At 46.0% G+C, this 17,937-nt stretch overlaps 1 long non-coding RNA gene across 2 annotated transcripts in view; it reads right to left on the reverse strand.

The window, feature by feature from the left end:
• Positions 1–5,711: 5,711 nt before the first annotated feature.
• The window catches only part of LOC307098479, a 35,419-nt gene continuing 23,193 nt past the window's right edge, over positions 5,712–17,937 (reverse strand). For both annotated transcript variants that reach the window (XR_013813439.1, XR_013813440.1), the window contains one exon: positions 5,712–6,067. This is a non-coding gene — a long non-coding RNA (uncharacterized lncRNA). The remainder of the gene's footprint in view (positions 6,068–17,937) is intronic.

The following is a 17,937-nucleotide window of genomic DNA, read 5'->3' on the forward strand; positions in this document are numbered from 1 at the left end:
GACCACAGCTGCACCCCCTGGAATTTGGTCTTTCCCACAATCGAATTAGTCTAATAACTGTCTCCCTGGGGTGAGAGGAACCCCCTCCTTTGCAGACTAATCCAGTAACATCTGGCCTGAATTTGGCCTCACTCTCTGTGCCAATTAGCTGCTGTCCTGCTCCCCACTGTGGTGCCCACTCATCTGCCCAAGCCACCTCCACCCACCTATGGCTGGCTTCCCTGGAGGCCCTACTTGATAGCTGGGGGCCACGGTCTGGGGGAAGGGCCCAAAGTGTCCCCTGAGTAGCACAGGGAGGGCAGTATTAGGAGCACTGCCTCCCGAGTGGCTGCTGTGAGGGGAGCTTGAGAGAAAGCTTTGCTCAGATACCTGACCCTGCCACACGCCAGTCCACAGTTCGGTAATGGCGGCCACTGGTCAGGATGAGGGGAAAATTATAGTCATTTGGGGGCAAAAGTTCAGCTAGGGCATCTCCATGCCCTGCTTGCTTCCTAAAGGCTAAACTGGGAGTGTCAGTGAAATCTGAGGTCCAGCTTGGTCCCTGCTGGGAAGGAAGAAGGCTAGGACCTCCTCTCCCTCAGTAACCACCACTCTCCCTGCCGCTGATCCATCTAGTCAAATGGCTGCTCCTTACAAAGTGTGAGTGGTGACTCCCACCAGAGAATGTCCCTCCAACAAACAGGAGCAAGACAAAGTGAGTGGTGGGGAAACTGAGGCCCTGAGGGGGAGAGTCGGAGACAAATTATGGCTGGGCCTGGTTCCCAGGACTCCCAGATGAAGTTCCTCTCAGAGCATCCTCACGCCTTGTGGTCTGGTCTTCTAGCATGGCCCTGGGTACCAGCAAAGTGACTCTGCCCAAGCGGGTGGGAGATCTGGAGCCAAGCCTTCCTATGTCTGCTCTCTTGATGGGTGACTGGAGGTGATCCACTCAGGCTTCCGGGGTCTTCCTGAATCTCAGTGAAATCAGATGCAGGCTGTGATAGGGTATAGTGATGCCATGGCCTCCAGAGAGAGGTCTGGTCCTTAATGAACATCAGGAACCAACCTTTCTCTCGGCCTCAGTGTCTTCATCTGTAAAATGGGGGAGTGAACTGGGAGACCACTATGGGCCCTATGCTGAGAACATAGCAGCACCATTTGGAATTTGACCTTTCCCACTTGGAGGGCAGGCTCTGAATTGCACTCATCTCTGCCCCCGGAGTCTCAGCACAATGCCTAGCACACGCCCTCAACATCTTGGGAGTTTGACGACCTTCCTGGGAGCTGTATAATAACCTCCAATCTATCTGACTCAAGTCAGGGGATGCTACCGGGTGATCTAGAGGCTCCACCCATCCCTCCTGCCACTACTGCAATTCTACTTGGAGCCTATCTCCCTGAAACTAATGACTTAGGGAGCAAATTTCACATGTTCTTCACAGGCATCACAAACCTGGCTCATCCGTTTTGCATTTGGCTTCGAATTTGTTGTCTGGACTTCTAGGAAATCGGTAATGAGTGATTCTAATAATTGTTTGTTCTTGGAAGTCTCCTAAAAATAACTTGGTCAAATGTGGGTGGTGGGGGGGTGAGGCAGTCCTCTAAAACATTTCTCCTTCATTCCATCCGAAGTCTTGAGTTCCAATTACTCATAAAAGTTTCTGTGTGCATAGTTCCAAATTCTAATGAATTTCCAGGAAATATCACCAAAATGATATTGGCATCTTCAAGATGTGCTCGTTTTGTTTTGTTTTGTTTTCAAAAACTCTTGCTAGCTGTTCCCTTTCGTGCAGACAACAACTGCATAAAATACATCAGTTTCTGGGATATATTATTGGAGTTGTGTCTTAATGGCATAACTGATGATATCGGATTTTCAGAACCATCAAATCTTGAGATTTCAGAGTCAGCATGCCCAGAATAATACCCAGCAGTCTCTCCTCCCAAAGTCAACACTTTTCATAGCTTCACCTCAATGTCTATCTATGACATTCTATGGTTTCTGAGCAATTCAATATTCTGGGCCTTATTTCTTTCATTGTCATCTCTTTCCAACTAAATAAAGAGTCTGATGTCAACCAAGTTCCTGAAGGAGCACAGCTATGGTCAAGGTGCTCAGGGCAAGGTCCCAGCCTAAAGTGCAGCTGCATCTGAAAAGCTGCCATCTTGTCCCCATGTAGTTGGGGAGCCTCCTTTGCCATCCATGCCATCTCCATACCCATCATGATGGTCCAGCCCTGTCCCAATCCCAATTCTCAATAGACTTCAGTTGCTGGAAAGAGGCAACCAGATCTGACCAGCCCCAACTTCAGCTTCACGCCGGGCAGGCAAGTGGGCGTTTAGCACCTTCCCCTGGCAGAGCAGCTAAGCCGCAGAAATGAGCTTGGGTTACATTCCAGGGTCCAGCCAACTTGGCAGCCCTATGAGTCAAGGCTGGTGTGTGGCCAGCTGTGAGTCTAGCACAACTAAAAGGCATAAAACCGTACTTTGCTGCAGAGATACACACCCATGGGCAGGCTTTGTAGGCAGTTCCCCAGACACAGTCCTTGATTTCTGCTACCATGCTCTTCCTAACACCCATCCTCTTGCCAGGAGTCCCCACTGCCCATGTCTCCTTATGCATCTGGAACCCAGCTTCCCTCAGATTGAAATGCTACCTCCAATGATGCTAAAGAGGAGGGCCACAAGGCATGAGTGAAGGGCAGAGTCTCCTCTGCCATCTCTGATCTCAAGTCAAACCTCAGCCACATCTACTCCTTCCCAGCATGTCCATGGCTTTGAGAATTTCTCACCAGTTCTGCATGTCAAAACTTCTTTGGAGACTGGAGACTGGAGCTAGGATCTTGACTCTAGAACATCAAGGGACCCCTCATCATGGATGTCTTAGCTTCATCAGAGTTCAGAAGTGAGGTCTCAGCTCTACAACATCAAGCAGAGCCATCATCATGGGCATCAAAGCTTCATCGGAGACTTGAGCTGGAGTCTCAGTTCTGGAACATCAAGAGGGTCATTCATTGCTGACATCTGAACTTAATCAGAGGCTGGAGCTGGGGTCTCAGATCTGGAACATCATGAGGGCCACTCATCATGGACATCTGAGCTCCATCAGAGGCTGGAACTGGATTTTCAGATCTGGAACATCAAGTAGACCCTTCATCATGGACATCTAAGCTTCATCAAAAGGTGGAGCTGGGGTCTCAGTTCTGGAACATCATGACTGCCATTCATCATGGACATCTGAGCTTCACTGGAGGCTGGAGCTGGGTCTCAGTTCTGAAACATTGAGATGGCCACTCATCATAGACATTTGAGTTTCATAAGAGGCTGGAACTGGAGTCTCAGATCTGGAACATCAAGAGGGCCATTCATTGTTGACATCTGAGCTCTGTCAGAGGCTGGAGCTGAGGTCCCAGATCTGGAAAATCATGAGGGCCATTCATCGTGGACATCTGATCTCCATCGGAGGCTGGAGTTGAAGCTGGAATCTCAGATCTGAAACATCATGGGGCCACTCATTGTGGACATCTGAGCTTCACTGGAGACTTGAGCTGGGTTATCAGATCTGAAACATCAAGGTGGCCACTCATCATGGACATTTGAGCTTCATCAGAGACTGGAGCTCCAGTCTCAGTTCTGGAACATCAAGATGGCCACTCATCATGAACATCTGAGCTCCATTGGAGACTTGAGCATGGAACTTAGTTCTGGAACATTGAGATGGCCACTTATCATGGACAGCTGAGCTTCATTGGAGGCTGGACCTGAGTTCTCAGTTCTGGAACATCAAGAGGCCACTCATCATGGACATTTGGAGCTTCATCACAGGCTGGAGCTATGGTCTCAGTTCTGGAGCATCAACTGGACCCTTCATCATGGACACCTGAGCTTCATTGGAGGATAGAACTGGGTTCTCAGTTCTAGAACATCAAGGCCACTCATCATAGATATCTAAGCTTCATCAGAGGCTACAGCTGAGGTCTCAGTTCTGGAACATCAAGAGGGCCACTCATCATGGACATATGAGCTTTATCAGAGGCTGAAGCTGCAGTCTCAGTTCTGGAACATCAAGAGGGCCACTCATCATGGACATATGAGCTTCATCAGAGGCTGAAGCTGCAGTCTCAGTTCTGGAACATCAAGTGGACCCTTCATCATGGACATCTGAGCTTCATCAGAAGCTGGAACTGGGTTCTCAGTTCTAGAACATCAAGGCCACTCATCATAGATATCTAAGCTTCATCAGAGGCTACAGCTGAGGTCTCAGTTCTGGAACATCAAGATGGCCACTCGTCATGAACATTTGAGCTTCATCAGAGGCTACAGCTGAGGTCTCAGTTCTAGAACATCAAGAGGGCCACTTATCAGAGACTGAAGCTGGGTTCTCAGATCTGGAACCTTAGGAGGACCACTCATCGTGGACATCTGAGCTTCATTGGAGACTTGAGCTGAGTTTTCAGTTCTGAAATATCAAGATGGCCACTCTTCAGAGGCTGGAGCTGGAGTCTCAGATCTGGAACATCAAGAGGATCGCTCATCATGAACCTCTGAGCTCCATCAGAGGCTGGAGCTGGGGTCTCAGATCTGGAACATCATGAGGGCCACTCATCATGGACCTCTGAGCTTCAATGGAGGCTGGAGCTCTAGTCTCAGCTCTGGAACATCTAGGAGTCCCTCATTCTTAATGACTCAGCTTCATCAGTGACTGCAGCTTTCAGTGACTTCATCAGTGACTTCATCAGTGACTACCCATCACACACAGTACTCTCCTGGACTGTCTACCCTCTCTTGGTAGGGCATAGACTCATCTGTGTGGGGCATACTCTGGAGGTTGTCTCCTCCTGGTTTCACTGATGCCTGGACCATCACTCAGCACCATCCATGTATCCATTTCCATCAGGGACTGGGGTCAAGTCTTCTTGACTTATCCAGGTGGTTCTTTCTCTTTGATGGTGACAATAATGGTGATGGCAGTGAGCCTTTCCCTTCCCATGGGTTGTGTGTCCAGCTAATCTGCTTCAGCAATTCCAAGTGGGCTGGCCCAATGACTCTGTGTAGACTTGAGTACAAAGCTCTCTGCCCTCATCCAGCCCCAGCCACAAGCTGCTGTCCAATGGCCTGACAGTCTGAGCTGGGCTCGGTGGCCCTGCCATGGGGCAGAGGAGCATCTGAGGCTTGGCCTCTGCAGCTCCCTCAGGGTCCTGCTCAGTAACCATCTTGTGGAATGAGTCTTGGCTCAGGGTCACAGCCAGATTGTACCTGCTTGAGACTGTACCTGGTTGGCCATCCACTTGCCGTCAGTTCTAAAATGATAACTGCCTGGCCAGAGGCCCCCCTCCACCACCACAATGTGTCAGGAGGATAAGAGCTGTAGCCCTGGGGGCAGCCCCTCTGAGGCTGCAGAAGCCAGGACAGTGAGCTCAACTCAGACTTCCTCCGCCATCTCTGTATAGTCCTTTCTGGAAAGAACCCTGGCATACTATGACCATTAGAAGAAGGGGGACCAGCCGGGTTAGTTCATCCAAACATGCATCAGTCCCAGAATCTCCACCAGGACAGCCCTGCTTCAGGACATCTTATCACCCTTGAGTGCCAGATGGGTAGGGGACAGGTGGGGACTGGAGCTGGCTCCCCTGCCCCTCCCCACCCATCACACTGCCCAAAGAGAGAAGCCCCAGTGAGAGGCACATTTAACACTTACCCATCCTTACATTAGTAGCACATCCATTACTGTGTTTGTTAAGGCAAAAAAGACATTTATTGACAGCACAATAGGGTGTGCCACGCCCCAGGTTGGGCACTTTCAGACCGCATCACAGGCTCCTCACAACAACCCTGTGAGGTAGGTTGCAGAGCCCATTTCACAGATGCGGATGTCGAAGGCATAGCCAGTCCCCTAAGTCTCAGGGTTCGTAAGGTGTGGGCAGGGGTCAAGCCCACGTGTCTGACCCTCAGCTCAGTGAAGTCCATCCGCAAAGGGTGGGCGGCTACTGCAGGGGAGGCTGAGGAGGAGGGGGCAGCCGGGTCCAGAGTCTGTGGGTCCAGCCTGTCCCGAGGGAATGTGTGCAGGGCGTCCCCGTGGCTGTGGAGGCTGAGAGAGACACAGGTGCAGATGAAGGCCACCCACTCCTGGTCGCACTGGCTAACAAGAGTTCTCATGCAGACAGGCAGGTCAGGAGCGCAGAGAGGACAGGAACCCCTCTGCTTACCAGACGGGGTGCCTGAGAACCTGGACTTCGCAGGAAAGGCCCTGACTCCCAGCAGCCATGGGGTCTAGGGGAGCACCCAGCCACCAGCTCCGGCCTGTCTACTTAGTGCCCCGCAGCCTCTGGTGTCCTGCTCATCACCTGGGTCTCCTCCACCCACACAGACTTCCAGAAGCACAACCCTGGTCATGGCGCCCTCCCCGACCAGCCACCTCTCACAGTGCTCACCTCACTAACCCCAAATCTAGAACTCCTAGCCTTTCCAAAGACCACCCCAGCTCTCCAACCCATTTCCAATTAAACCTGAGTGTTGTCTAAAAGATCAGCCTCGTCCTACTCTGGGGGTTTCTAGAAATTCTCCCTGATCTTCCCATTTTGGCCTCTCTTCCCCAAACCTGTTAAATCTCTGGATGCAAACGTAAACCTTTCCCTCCCTCACTGTCTCCCCAGAGTTGGCCAGGTGCTTCTCCCACACCTCCACCCTGTCCAACAGTCCGCTGGCCAGAGTCCTCTGTGACCAGCGCCCACAGACTGCAGGACACATGGCCAGCCTCAAAGCCCCCAGGAGGGCGAGGACTTCTGTGTGCCAGGTAACAAGGCATTTACTTTCATATAAATAACCTCACTGAAGCAAAAACCAGGTGTGTGACTAGTTCCAGGTTACAGGTAAGCAAGCTCACATAGCTCCCACCCACACAAACACACATGCATAAGAAGGTGCTGGGCCAGCCTCAAACCCGGATCTTGATTCTTGGGAACCAGTACACGGGGTGCAGCCAGGCCCAGTCACCTTTCTCAGTGTCTACCAGCATCCCCTAGAGCCGTGGTTGGCAAACTGCGGCTCACGAGCCACATGCGGCTCTTTGGCCCCTTGAGTGTGGCTCTTCCACAAAATACCACGGCCTGGGCGAGTCTATTTTGAAGAAGTGGCGTTAGAAGAAGTTTAAGTTTAAAAAATTTGGCTCTCAAAAGAAATTTCAATCGTTGTACTGTTGATATTTGGCTCTGTTGACTAATGAGTTTGCCGACCACTGCCCTAGAGGACACAATCATGATGCACCCAATCTACAGATGGGAACGCCAAGACTCGGGGTGGTTTAAATAACCTTCCCAAAGACCACTACACTGGCAAATAGTAACATCAGGACCAGAAACTAAATAGGCAAGACCTCTAGAGCCCACTTCTCAACATCTGCCCTGCAAGGTGGGTGCTAGGTCTCCCCTAGAAGATAGACCCAAGCAGTCACCTTAAGTTTAAACGCCACACATTTGTCTAGCTCCAAGGTTCTGGCTTTGCCCAGTCTACCTACTCTTCAATGCAATAAATAAAATGCTGAATTCTCAATAGTGTCCCCAAGACCCAAACCTTGTCCCATGCTGGGAACAATGGGGTAAGGGGGTGGGGTCTCACTGGGTCTGGGACCAGCATGGATGCTGGGGGCTGCATCTAGGGTTTGCAAAGTGCCATGTGCCTTGGACACCCTGCTTCACTGATGAGTTGTTCCGTACAGACCCCTCACAGGGCATGGTCCTTGTCATCCACAAGAGCAATCATCTCCCCCAATTTTCTCTAAATAGAGCTGAGCATTAACTAATCTCAAATGGGGCAGGAATGGCTCTAAGATCTCCTCTGTGGCGCCCGACCAAGGTGCGCTAATGACTTGAAAGCCTGCTCGCGGCTGGAACCAGCCCTTCAACTCAGGCCCCCCGGCTCTCACTCGAGCCTCTTGAAAATATGGGCTGTGATTTCTGAGCACGCAGGGAACACAGTTTACTGATTACTAATCAACCTCGTTTTGTAAGGAACAAAGTTGGAAAAGATAATCAAACTTTCAACAGAACTCAGACTTGGAAGTGGCAGCTGAATAAGGGTCTCACCTGATGACTGACACACAAACACAGCCCCTTGCAAACTTGCTCAGCTTTCCTTTAAAGGAGATGTCAGAATGAATCCTGGTGAGCTGGCCCTAGTATAGCACTAGCTTATTTTTAAAATTGTGTGTTGACTGGGAGTGAAGGAATGAAGGAATTAAGGGATGAAGGACTTGGTTACAACCACGGCCATCTGGTGGAGGAACATGGAAGGTGGAAGGCAAAGATTATGGCAGGGACCATGTATCACCAGACAGGGTGGCCTGGGGAGGATGTCTCTGCTGGCGGGCAGGGGCCTCTCTCAGACCCCAGTCCTGGATTCATCACTGTGTGTGATGCATGGGAAAGCACCATGCAGAAGGAAGCCATGTGGGTGACGATGGCAGATGAGATTCAGGTGGGACTTGCTTACAGCAGTGATTTTGGAGGAAGAAGCTATAAATATGATGTTTGCTATATGACCACAGTCCATGGCACTACACACCACACCCAAAGGAAAAGGTTTGCTTTCAGAAATGGGAGAGGCCAAAACACCACGTCAAGAAACAAATTCAAGGATGGATGGATGGATGGATGGATCAAATTAAGTTGGAAATCATCACCAACCTCCCAAGAATATCACTGACAACTCATTACACTTTCATTCATCCCTTCATCCTCTCATCCATCAGCCAATCAGTCAATCACTCACAACACATTAATCCATTCTTCCATCCTCTCATCCAGCCACCCACTCACCAACTCACTATATCTACAACCATCCATCCATCCATCCTGCCATCTTCTCTTCCATTAGTCAATCAATGACCGATCACAGCATATTCATCCATTCTCTAATTGATAGGCCAATCACTTACCCACTCACTCACAACTTGATCATTTGATTATCTCATCCATTAGCCAATCACTGACCACATTACACCTTCCATTCATCCATTCATCCTTCCTTCCATTCATCAATCAGTCAATCATTCATTCACTCACTATACCTTCATCCATCTTCCCATCTTCTCATGCATCTTTCTATCCTCTGATCCATTAGCCAACCACTCACCCACACACCACATCTTCATTCATCCTTCCAACATTCCATCCTCTCATCCATTAGCCAATCACCCAATCGCTCACTATACCTTCATCCATGCTTACACTGTCTTATCCATCTGCCAAACAAAAACCCACTCACTATATCTTCATCCTTTCTTCCAGCCTCTCATCCATCAGTCAATCATTTATTTACTCACTATACAGTCATCCATCCTACATCCTCTCACCCATCATCCTACCATTCACCCACTTACATCTTCATCCATCACCCATCTTATTTTCTATCCATCTTATTATCCTCTCATCATTATCAATACACTGATCACTCACTACATCTTCATCTCTCCTTCCATCCTCTCATTCATCAGTCAAACACTCACCCACTCATTCACATCTTCATCCATCCTTACAACATTACATCTTCTCATCCATTAGCCAATCACCGATTACTCCCTACATCATAATCCATCTTTTCATATTCTCATCCATAATCCAATCACTCAGTCATTCACTACACCTTCATCTATCTTTCCACTGTCTTATCCATGAGCCTACCAAAAACCCACTCATTACATCTTCATCATCCCTCTATCCTCTCATCAATCAGCCAACCACTCACTCAATCACTACACTTTCATCCATCGTTCTATCCTTCAGTCCTCTCATCCATTAGTCATATACACCCCTTTATCCTCACATTCAACCACCAATCATTCATTCATTCACTACACCTTCATACATCTTTTCCTCATCTCATCCATCAGCCAACTAAAAACCCACTCCCTAAATCTTCATCTATTCTTCCATTCTTCCATACGTTAATCCATCAGCCAATCATTAATTTACTCATTAGATCTTCATCCATCCTTGGATGATCCTCTATCCATCAGCCAACTACTTACCCACTCACTACTTCTTCGTGCATCCTTCTAGCCTTCCATGCATTCACCCATTTTCCAATTGTTCACAACTCACTACATCTTCATCCATCCCTTTATCCTCTCATCCATCAGGCGTTCACTTATTCACTCACTATACCTTCATCCATCCTTCCATCATCTTATTCATCAGCCAACCAAAATCCCACTCACTACCTATGCACCAATCCTTCCATACTCTCATCCATCAGCTAATTTTCATTCACTCACTATACTTTATACCATCCTTCCATCCTCTAATTGATGAACCAATCATTCACCAACTCACTACATCTCCATTTATCCTTCTGACCTTCCATCTGCTCATCCATTAACAATTCACTGACTACTCACTACATCTTCATCCATTTCTTTATCTTCTCATCAATCAGCCATTCACACATTTACTCACTACACTGTCATCCATCCTTCAATTGTCTCATCCATCAGCCAACCATTGACACACTCACATCTTCATCAATCCCTCCATTCTTTCATTCATCAACCAACCACTCACCCCCTCATTCATATCTTCATCCTTTCATCCTTGTTCCAATTACCCACTCACATCTTCTTCCATCCTCTCATCCTCTAAGCCAGTGGTTCTCAACCTTTCTAATGCTGCGACCCTTTAATACAGTTCCTCATGTTGTGGTGACCCCCAACCATAAAATTATTTTCGTTGCTACTTCATAACTGTAATTTTGCTACTGTTATGAATTGTAATGTAAATATCTGTGTTTTCCGATGGTCTTAGGTGACCCTGCTAGCGGGTTGAGAACCACAGGTTGAGAACCACTGCTGTAGAGCCTAAGACCATCGGAAAACACAGATATTTACATTACAATTCATTAACAGTAGCAAAATTACAGTTATGAAGTAGCAACAAAATAATTTTATGGTTGGGGGTCACCACAACATGAGGAACTGTATTAAAGGGTCGCAGCATTAGAAAGGTTGAGAAACACTGCTCTAATCCAACCACTCGTTTGCATCTTCAGCCATCCTTTTATCCTTCCATGCTCTCATCCATTCGCCAGTTGTTGACCACTCACTACATCTTCATTCATCCCTCCATCCTCTCATACATCAGTGAATCACTCATTCATGCACTACAAATTCATCTTTCCTTCAATCTGACATACATCAGCCAACTACTGACCTACTCTCTACATCTTCATCCCTCCATACATCCACTCAATCACATCTTCATCCATCCCTCCATCATCTCATCTTTCAGACACCCACTTACCTACTCAATCACATCTTCATCAATCCTTCTATCTTTCAACCATATCATCCATTAGCAAATCCCTAACCACTTATTACACCAGCATCCATGCTTCCACCCCTCAGGCATCAGCCAACCAATCACCACTCACAACATCTTCATCCATCCCTCAATCCTCTAATCTGTCAGCCAATCACTCATTCACTCACTAAACCTTCATCCATACTGCCAGCCTCTCATTCGTCAATCAACGACTGAGCCATTAACTACATCTTAGTCCATCCTTCCGTCCTCTCATCCTTCAGCCAAACACAGACCCACACTCCCATCCTCTTCCATCCCTCCATTCCATTAGTCAACCATTCATCTACTCATTCACATACTCATCCATCCTCCTGTTTATTAGCCAACCACTGATCCACTCAATACATCTTCATCACCCTTCAGCCAGACACCCACTCATTACATTCTCATCCATCTTGACATCCTTCCATTCTCTCATCCATTACCCAATGACTTATGACTTATGCATTCCTCCATCTTGTCAATCCATCAAGAACCAATCACTAAATCTTCATCAATCCTTCCATCCTCTCATCCAGCAGCAAACCATTGACCCACTCAGTATATCTTCATCTCCCTTCCATGTTCTAATCCATCAGCCAACCACCTACCCATTCACACATCTTCATCCATCCTTTCATCCTTCATCTTTTCCATAAAACAAACCACTCATGTACTCATTCACAACTTCATTCATTCTTCCATCATTTCATTAGCTGATCACTGAGAACTCACTACATCTTTATCCACTGCTCAATTCTCTCCTTTATCAGCCAATACATGACCCACTCATTACATCATCCATCCTCTCATCCATGAGCCAACCACTAACCACTCATTCACATCTTCATTTATATTTACATCTTCTCATTTATCTGCCAATCACTCATTCACATCCTCATCTATTCTTCCAGCCTTCCATCCTCTCATCCATTAGCCAATCACTCACCACTCACTACATCTTCATCCATCCTTTTGTCCTCTCACCCATCAGCCAACTTACTATACTTTCATCCATCTTATCATCCTCTGATCCATCACCAAACCAATTACTCATTTACTACATCTTGATCCACCAGAAAATCACTCAACCACTCACATCTTTCCATCCTCACATCCATCAGCCAATGTATCATGCATTCACTACATGTTTATCCACCCCTCCATCCTCTCATTTATCAGCAAACTACTCAACCACTACTACATCTTCAAACTGTCCTTCTATACTCTCAACCATCGACCAGATACTCACCCACTCATTACATCTTCACTGATCATTCCATCCTTTTATTCTCTCAACCATTAGTCCATCACTGACCACTCACTATACCTTCATCCATCTCTCCATCCTGTCATCCATCAGCCAACCACTGACCCACTAGTCACATCATCATCCATCCTTCCACCCTCTCAAGCAATAGCCAATCACTGATGACTAACTATATCTTCATCCATCCCTCCATCCTCTCATCCATCAATCAGTCATTCACTCACCACACTTTCATCCATATTGCCACCATCTCATTCATTAGCCAACCAAAAACCCACTCACTACATCTTCACACATCCTCCATCCCTGTCATTCATCATCCATCCACTTACCAACTATTCAGGTCTTCACCCATTCTTCCACACATCCATTCTCTCATCCATTAGCCCGTCACTGAATATTCACTACTTCTTTATCCTTTCATCCATTCTCTCATTCATCAGTCAATCAATACACATTCATCGACCCTTCCATTCATCCATCCTTTCATCCATTAGGCAATACTTGACCATTCACTACATCTTTATCTATCCTTCCATCCTTTCATCCATTAAACAACCACTCACCCACTCACTACATCTTCACCCACCCTTCCATCCTTTCTTCAATCAGCAAACTACTCCATCAGTCATTTATATCTTCATCCAACTTTGTATTATTCCATCATCTCATCAATTAGCCAATCATTGACCACTTGCTACATATTCATCCATCCCTCAATACTCTCATTCCTCAGCCAATCACTCATTCACTCACTACACTTTCATCCATCCTTCCATCTTTCATCCATCAGTCAACTACTGACCCACTCCCTACATCTTCATCCAGTCTTCCATCCTCTGATCCATCAGGCAACCACTGACACAATCATTCACATCTTCATCCTTTATCCTCTCATCCATCAGCCAACCAGTCATCCGCTCACAACATCTTCATCCATCCTTCTATCTTTCCATCCTCTAACCCATTAGCCAACCACTGACCACCTGCTACATTTTTATCCATATCTCCATCCTCTCATCCATCATCCAACCATTGACACAGTCTTTCACATTTTGATCTTTCCATCTTCTCATCTATTAGGCAATAACTCTCATTTCACTGCACCTTCATCCATCCTTCTATCTTTATATCCTCTAATCCATTAGCCAATCACTGACCATTCACTACAACTTTATCCATCCTTCCATCCTCTCTCCCATCATCCAGATATTGACCCACATTCACATCTTCATCCAACCTTCATTTTCCTATCCATCAACCAACTACTCACTCACATCTTCATCTCCCCTTCCTTCCTTCCATCTTTTTCTCCATTAACCTGTCACAGACCACTCACTACATCCTCATCCATGCCTCCATCCTCTTATTTATCAGCCAACCAATAACCCACTCATTACATCTTCATCCATCTTTCAATCCTATTATCCATCAGTCAACCACTGACCTCTCATTCACATCTTCATTTATATCTACATCCTCTCATTCATCAACAAATTATTCACCCACTCACTGCATCTTCAACCATGCTTCCATCCTCTCAGCCATCAACCAACTATAAACCCACAGTCACATCTTCATACATCCCTCCATGCTCTCATCCATCAGTCAGTCATTCACTCACTACACCTTCATCCATATTTCCATCATGTCATCCATCAGCCAACCAAAAACCCACTCACTACATCTTCACCCATCCTCCTTCCTGTCATCTATCATCCATCCACTTACCCACTATTCAGGTCTTCACCAATTCATCCATACGTCCATTCTCTCATCCATTAGCCAATTGTTGACTATTCCTACATCTTTATCCTTCTATCCATTCTCTCATCCATTCACTCAATACACATTCATCCATCCTTCCATACTTTTATCCATTAGACAATTACCCCACTCACTACATCTTCACCCACCCTTCCATCCTCTCATCAATGAGCCAATCACTGACCACTCATTACATCTTCATCAATCTTTCCATCCTTTCATCCAACAGCCAACCACTCACTCATTCACATCTTCATCCACCCTTTTATTCTTCCATCCTCCCATCACCTAGCCAATAACTGATCACTTGCTACATCTTCATCCATCCCTCCATGCTCTTATCATTAGCCAATCACTCATTCACTACACTTTCATCCATTTTCCATATCTAATCCATTAATCAACTACTGACCCACTCACTACATCTTCATCCAGTCTTCCATCCTCTGATCCTTTCATCCTTCCATCCTTTCATTCTCCTGTCCATCAACCAACCATTCACCTACTCATTCACATCTTCATCCACCCTTCCTTCCATCTTCTCCTTCACTAACCAATCACAAACCATTCACTACATTCTTCATCCAGTCCTCCATTCTCTTATTTATTAGCAAACCAATCACCCACTCATTACATCTTCATCCCTCTTTCCTTCCAATTATCCAGTCAAACACTGAGCACTCATTCACATCTTCATTTATACTTCTATCCTCTCATCCATGAACCAACTATGACCCACAGTCACATCTTCACCCATCTTTCCATCCTGTCATCCATCAGCCATCACTCACCCACTATTCACAACTTCTTCCATTCTTCCATGCTTCCATCCTCTCATCCAATAACCAATCACTGATCACTTACTACATGTTCATCAATACTTCCCATCCTCTCATTAATCATCCAATCATTCATTCACTCACCCCACCTTCATCCATATTTCCATCATCTCATCCATCAGCCAACTGCTCACCCACTCATTCACATCTATATCCATCCATGCTATTATCTGTTAGCCAAACACTGACCACCCACTAAACCTTCATCCAAACATCCATCCTGTCATGCATCAGCCAAACAATCATGCACTCACTACATCTTCATCCATTCCTCCACCTTGTCATCCATCAGCCAACCACTCACCCACTCACTACATCTTGTTCCCTTCATCAATCCTCTCATCCAATAGACAGACACTTACCCACTCATATATTTATCCATCTTTCCCTCTCAATTATCTCATCCATTAGCCAATTACTGACCACTCACTATACCTTCATCCATTCCTCCATCCTGTTATTCAATAGTTAAACAATCATCTACTCACTATATCTTCATCCATTCTTCCATCCTCTCATCCATTATTCAACCACTGACGCACACTCACATCTTAAATCCTTTCATCCTTTTCTCCATCAACTAGCCACTCACCTATTCATTCACATCTTCATTTATTCACATCCTTCCATCCTGTCACTCATAAGTCAATCACTTACCACTCACTACATCTTCATTCATCCCTCCATCCTCTCATTTTTCAGACAAGCAATCACCCAGCCATTACATCTTCATCCATTCTTCCATCACAATCATTCACATTTTCATCCTTTATCCTCTCATCCATCAGCCAATGACTTACTATTCATTCACATCTTCATTTATACTTACAACCTCTCATCCATCAGCCAACCAGTCATCTATCTACTCACTACATTCATCCATCCTTCTATCCTCTTATCCATCAGTCAACCACTCACCCAATCACTGCAGCTTCATCTCCCCTTTCATCCTCTCATTCTCTCAACCAATCACCAGTTCACTACATCTTTTTTTAATCCTCACCCAAAAGTAAAGATATTTTTTATATTGATTTTCAGAAAGAGTAGAAGGGATCAGGGAGGGAGGAGTGAGGGAGAGAGAAAGAGAAACATCAACGTGAGAGAGACACATCAATTGGATGCCTCCTGCACACACCTCAACCATGGCAGGGATAGAGTGTGCAACCCAGGTACATGCCCTTGACCCAGGAATGGAACCTGTGATCACCAGTTGTGTAGGCTGACACTCTAAACACTGAAACACGACCGTCAGGGCCCATTCACTACATCTTCATCCAACCTTCCATCCTCTCATCCATCAGCCCACCATTTATTTTCTCATTCAGATTTTCACCCATCTTTCCATCTAATCATCCAACAAAGCAATATTTAGTATCTGTAACATGTTGGACATTGGAGATGCAAAGATAAATTCAACGTTCTGTTGCCCTTAGGGGCTCACAGTCTAGCAAGAGAAACTGACATGCCTATGAAGCAATGATCATTTCTGGGTGTAGGAAGATAATTCATAAGAATGAGAGAAAGTGGGTGTGCTAAGCCATTAGCTGTGACATAATTTATAACATTAAAAGGAAAGATGCTATGCATAACAATAGCAAGTAGGTGTTGTGAATAATAAGACACAATGCATCTAGTGAGGTGATGAAGACTATGCAAGCAAGAAAATTGTTGATGACAGCATATTAATGGAAAAGGCAGGGCATAAAAACAGTGTATGTGGGGAGGAATGGCAGTTAGGTCATTAAAAAAAAGACGTTCATTTTTTAAAAGTGTGCATTAGACAAGAATTTGAAGGGGATCAAGAAAAATGGGTGCTATGTCAGGTTGATGGATGACCTCATTCTCTAGGTCATGTGCCATTTACACTGTTTACATTAGGAACACAAGAGGCCCTTGGCTTGTCTTACCCAGAGGCCCAACCTCTATCCTCCATCCTCCATCCTCACAGGTGACCCATGCCCAAGGAGGAGCCAAGACACCCACCTGGCCCAAACCCCTTGCTCACGCAACCTTCTGCAGGGCCCTGCATTGAGCCCTTCTGCCTATCTAGGTCACAGAGCACTGTCAATAGGCATATGAGCATCTGCCCCCCAACCCTGATCAATCCAAGTGGGAAGCTGATGCCATTCCAAGGCTACAGATGGAGAAACTGAGGATGAGAAAGCTGAAGTAAAATGGAGGACACACCAAGCAATGGCAATCACTTGACAGCTTCCTGAGCCAGCGCCTCCCTGCCAGGTACAGTGCATGTAACAGGCACATGACTTGCCAAGAGACATCCTCCCTGGTTCCCACTTCCTTCAACTGACCAGATCACAGGAAGCCCAAAACAGGAAGGAAGGTTCCTCCCTCCCTTTCTTCCTCCTATCCCCTCCCTCCCTTCCTGTTTCCTCTCTCTTTTCCTTCCTTCAGTCACTCATCCATTCTCTCATTTCAATCAAATCAGATTAGATTTGATTATTTTATTTATGGACTTCAGAAGCACAGCTTTAAATGAATCATAGCCCTTAGTTCATAAATCCTCCTTTCAGAAGTCCTCTTTATTCATTCATGTATAATTTTTATTCCTCATTATTTTTTTTTATTTCTTCCCAAATTTCATCTTTCTCCCTTCCTCTCACTTTTCTGTACATTCTCTCATTCTTATAAATTCAGGTGCATAGGATGCACCAGAGTCCTACATGCAACATCCTCATCCCTGGTCTATGCAGCTCCAATCCTCATTCATTCATTCATTCATTCACTCATT

This window comes from Cnephaeus nilssonii (genome assembly GCF_951640355.1).
Source record: "Cnephaeus nilssonii genome assembly, chromosome: 4".
NCBI classification, from domain to species: Eukaryota; Metazoa; Chordata; class Mammalia; order Chiroptera; family Vespertilionidae; genus Cnephaeus; species Cnephaeus nilssonii.